Raw genomic sequence first — 5513 nt, 5'->3', positions numbered from 1 at the left:
AAGTTTACTTTTATGCTCTCTTTATGTTTTCAAAATCAAAGCTCTAGCACAAATATAGCAATCGATGCTTTTCCTCTATGAGGACCATTCTTTTACTTTCAATGTTGAGTCAGTTCACCTATTTCTCTCCACCTCAAGAAGCAAACACTTGTGTGAACTGTGCATTAATTCTTACATATTTGCATATTGCATTTGTTATATTGCTTTGCATTGACAATTATCCATGAGATATACATGTTACAAGTTGAAAGCAACCGCTGAAACTTAATCTTCTTTTGTGTTGCTTCAATGCTTTTACTTTGAATTATTGCTTTATGAGTTAACTCTTATGCAAGACTTATTGATGCTTGTCTTGAAGTGCTATTCATGAAAAGTCTTTGCTATATGATTCAGTTGTTTACCCATGTCATATACATTGTTTTGATCGCCGCATTCACTACATATGCTTTACAAATAGTATGATCAAGTTTATGATGGCATGTCACTCCGTAAATTATCTTTGTTATCGTTTTACCTCGCTCGGGACGAGCAGAACTAAGCTTAGGGATGCCGATACGTCTCCAACGTATCGATAATTTCTTGTGTTCCATGCCACATTATTGATGTTATCTACATGTTTTATGCACACTTTATGTCATATTCGTGCATTTTCCGGAACTAACCTATTAACAAGATGCCGAAGTGCCGCTTCCGTTTTCTCGCTGTTTTTGGTTTCAGAAATCCTAGTAACGAAATATTCTCGAATCGGACGAAATCAACGCCAAAGATCTTAGAATCCCCGGAAGCATCCGGAACACACGAGAGGGACCAGAGGGGGGCACAGGCCCACCACACCATACCCGGCGCGGCCTAGGGGGCCCGCGCCCCTAGGGTTTGGCCAGCCCTTTGACCCCCGGCGCCGCCTCTTCGCCTATATAAAGCCCCCGGATCGGAAAACCCGAGACCAATTGACGAAACCCACGTAAACCTTCCGGAGCCGCCGCCATCGCGAAGCCAAGATCCGGGGACAGGATCTCTGTTCCGGCACGCCGCCGGAGCGGGGAAGTGCCCCGGAAGGCTTCTCCATCGACACCGCTGCCATCTCCACCGCCATCTTCATCACCGCTGCTGCTCCCATGAGGAGGGAGTAGTTCTCCATCGAGGCTCGGGGCTGTACCGGTAGCTATGTGGTTCATCTCTCTCCTATGTAGTTCAGTACAATAATCTCATGAGCTGCCTTACATGATTGAGATTCATATGATGATGCTTGTAATCTAGATGTCATTATGCTAGTCAAGTGGGTTTTACTTATGTGATCTCCGGGAGACTCCTCGTCCCACGTGTGTAAAGGTGACGAGTGTGTGCACCGTGTGGGTCTCTTAGGCTAGATTTCACGTAATACTTACTCATTGAATGGCATAGTGAGGTGCTTATTTATATCTCTTTATGATTACAGCATGTTGTATCACAATTTATCCATGTGCTACTCTAGTGATGTGTTATTAAAGTAGTTTATTCCTCTCCGCATGTGTGCAAAGGTGACAATGCGTGCACCGTGTTAGTACTTGGTTTATGCTATGATCATGATCTCTTGTAGATTATGGAGTTAACTATTGCTATGATAATATTGATGTGATCTATTCCTCCTACATATGCATGAAGGTGACAGTAGTGCATGCTATGCTAGTACTTGGTTTAGTAGCGTTGATCTATCTTACACTAAAGGTTACTTAAACATGAGCATTATTGTGGAGCTTGTTAACTCCGGCATTGAGGGTTCGTGTAATCCTACGCAATGTGTTCATCATCCAACAAAAGTGTAGAGTATGCATTTATCTATTCTGTTATGTGATCAATGTTGAGAGTGTCCACTAGTGAAAGTGTAATCCCTAGGCCTTGTTCCTAAATACTGCTGAGTTACTACCGCTTGTTTACTACCGCTGCGTTACTACCGCTGAGTTACTACGCTTGTTTATCGTACTACTCGTGTTACTATCGCTGCAATACCACCACCATCAACTACACGCCAAGCACTTTTCTCGGCACCGTTGCTACTCGCTCATACTTATTTATACCACCCGTATTTCACTATCTCTTCGCCGAACTAGTGCACCTATTAGGTGTGTTGGGGACACAAGAGACTTCTTGCTTTGTGGTTGCGAGGTTGCATGAGAGGGATATCTTTGACTTCTTCCTCCCTGAGTTCGATAAACCTTGGGTATCCACTTAAGGGAAACTTGCTGCTGTTCTACAAACCTCTGCTCTTGGAGGCCCAACACTGTCTACAGGAAAGGAGGGGGAACGTAGACATCAGGCCACACGAGGGCCCCACACAACAGGCCGGCGCGGCCAAGGCCCAGGCCGCGCCGCCCTAGTGTGTGGCCGCCTCGTGGCCCCACTTCGTATCCTCTTCGGTCTTCTGGAAGCTTCGTGGAAAAATAGGACCCCGGGCGTTGATTTCGTCCAATTCCGAGAATATTTCCTTACTAGGATTTCGAAACCAAAAACAGCGTGAAAACAAAGAATCGGCTCTTCGGCATCTCGTCAATAGGTTAGTGCCGGAAAATGCATAATAATGACATATAATGTGTATAAAACATGTGAGTATCATCAATAAAGTAGCATGGAACATAAGAAATTATAGATACGTTTGGGACGTATCAGGTGGCACGAGCTCACGCTGTCATGGCGGAGTAGGTATTGCACTCGTGGAGCGGACCTAGGATGGCACGCCCAGACCAACAAGCTCGGCGACCGAGACTAGCTCCTTTTAGTTCTTGGACTGTAATCGTGCGGCTCTGTTGAGACCGTATAAATGAGAAATTAAAACGAGCTGGAACTAGTGGGGGGCATTGGTCCCGGTTCGACCAGCGCGGGGCAACCCCACCCTCTAGTCCCGATTCGATTGGGTTCTTTGGTCCCGGTTTGTAATACAAACCTGGACTAAAGGGGCTACAGCAGGGCGTGGCAGGCCGTGTCAGGCTTCGAAACCCTTTGGTCCTGGTTGGTATTACCAACCGAGACCAAAGGCCTACCCTTTGGTCCCGGTTTGCCTTACCAACCGGTACCAAGTGCCCCCCTGCCCAAGTGTGAGCCACACTTAGCCATTTTTCACTTCTTAGCACAAGAGAAGTGTATGTTGCTTTGCCCTCTTCATATGCACAAGAGGTATTCGATGAAATGCCTAAGAGCTTTTGCCACTTGAGTTTACACAAAATAAGTCACACTTAACCGTCTTTTTTCTTCTCCATCGAGGTTAACAACTTTATACTTTCATCTGTCATTGATAAAATGCATGTATATATATATATATACATCGTTTCACTAATCATGATGTTCTGTAATGGTTTTTGATAAGCTTAATTATATCATCAGATGAATCGGTAATGGATGTACATTGACCGATGCTTTGACGAGTTCACTTCGGGCCTGAGAAATTTTATCGTCGTGGCTGAGGTAAACAAACATGGTGGCTTTATGTATTGTCCATGTGTTGAATGTAAGAATGTCGTAGTTATTTATAAGTCAATGCGGAGGATTGTTAGGGACTGCATCCCGATAACCGTTCGAGAATGGCACAAGCCGAAGGGAGATGCTGAACCAGGTCATTATGTCGATGATGTAGCCAAACACAACCTTTGGACTCAGCTCACGACACATTTCAACCTACCTCCAGAGGAGAATGTCGATAGACCCAGACAGATGGAGGAGGCAGTCAAGGAGTTTGCTCTAAAGAAGATGACCGAATTATTCAAGCACCACAAGAAAAGATTGCACAACTTTGTCAAGAAAAAGAAGACTCCCTACTTCACTGGAGGGTATGAGAAGTTTAAATATCACTGGCCCAAATTCGTGAAGTACGTGGAGTCAGAACAATTTAAGAAAAGGTCAGCAACAAATAAGGCAAATGCTATGTTGAAGAAATATCACCAAATTACGGGTCCAGGTGGCTACATGGATAACCGGCCTAAGTGGCAAGCAGCTGAGGAGGAACTGGTCAACAAAGGGATCCAAATAGGGGCATTTGGTTGGACCGAACGGTCGAAGGAGTGGTTCTACGAGATTGGGGGAAGGTTGGACCCATAAACAGGGAAGTATATTTATAATAAAGAACATCTGAAGAACCGTTGTGAAGCCCTTATAGATTCACATAGGGACGTGCAGGAGGGGAGGTTCCATCCCGAAAGAGAGAACGACAAGCTGAAACGCGCCCTTGGGAACAAAGAACATGGTGGACGAACATGAAGCACAAAAGGCTCCGTTCCGTGGAAGTATGGATTTCACGCTGAAAGGAAGAGATTTCCTGATAAAAGCCATGCGAGGAGAAAGGCAAGGGAAGCAGACCGCATAGCGTCCTTAGAGCATTCTGTGAGGACCCTTCAAGCCCAAGTTAAGGAAGTACTTACAACCCAGCGATCTTAGGGGCAGCATGTAGATACTGCATTCGATGCTATCGACCCGCATCAATCTCAGCACCAGAAAAGCAGTGTGGCTTCCATTGAGCTCGATAATGATGAATAGGTGATGGTGCCTCCTTGCTACCCCATGGATGATCTCATAGAGAGCCGTCCTTGTGAGCTTCATGTAAAATTTGTCAACATATTGTTGCGGTCAGAAACCCACCGGCGAGCAACGACAGGCAACACAGTAGAGCCGGGAGGCTCAGGATTGCGGCTGACCCTGGTCCCTCGGGCGACGGCCCGCAATGCCTTCTGGCACACGCGTCCTGGTGCTTCACGAGGGCGTGCCACCTGACCTATACCTGGTCAGGAAGGTGATGGATTGCTTCGACTAGTTTCCTGCATGGCAAACACGTAAACATTAAATACGAGCCCCGATCGGCTCTTAAGTTGTTCTGTGGATCGGCTCAAAGAGCCGATTGCCCCATGGTTCATGTTAGATTTATAAGGACATGGGGATCATGCTTCATCAATATCAAGCTAAGCTAATCTACGATAGTCTAGGGTTTTCACCGTATAATCGGAACATCCTATGCGTAATTGAGCCTAGCAGACACGTAAGATGATGACAAACCAGCCCTGAAGAGGCCTAAAAACCAACGTGAAGTTGATCCCCGGAACAATCCCTCTAGGGCTTAATAAGCCACACCTTACGCACTACCGGATCCTTCAACCCGTTTATAAGGCCTAACCATACGGATATTAAACCAATCCTTGAAGAACAAGGAGCAACTATAACGGATTAGATCTATTCAATAATGAACAAGCAAGATGCTGCCCTCACACCTAAGATAGGTGTAAGGGCAGCTAGATATCAAGGGGAAGCGCAGCTAAAACAAGTGCATCGTGAAAGCATTGTGATCAACCCCAAAACACCTAAGATAAGGGTGTTGCTCGCCATCAAAAAGGCTTCAGCACGAACAACACCAATAACGAATAAACGTATACTGCCTAGATCGCAAGATGCGATCTAGGCGACATGATGCTTACCCGGGAGAAACCCTCGAAACAAGGGGTGGCGATGCGCCTAGATTGATTTGTTGTGAACGTGATCGTCTTCCTTTCTCAATAACC

This window comes from Lolium rigidum, chromosome 6 (assembly GCF_022539505.1).
Source record: "Lolium rigidum isolate FL_2022 chromosome 6, APGP_CSIRO_Lrig_0.1, whole genome shotgun sequence".
Taxonomy (NCBI): domain Eukaryota; kingdom Viridiplantae; phylum Streptophyta; class Magnoliopsida; order Poales; family Poaceae; genus Lolium; species Lolium rigidum.
This window is presented reverse-complemented; position numbering follows the sequence as displayed.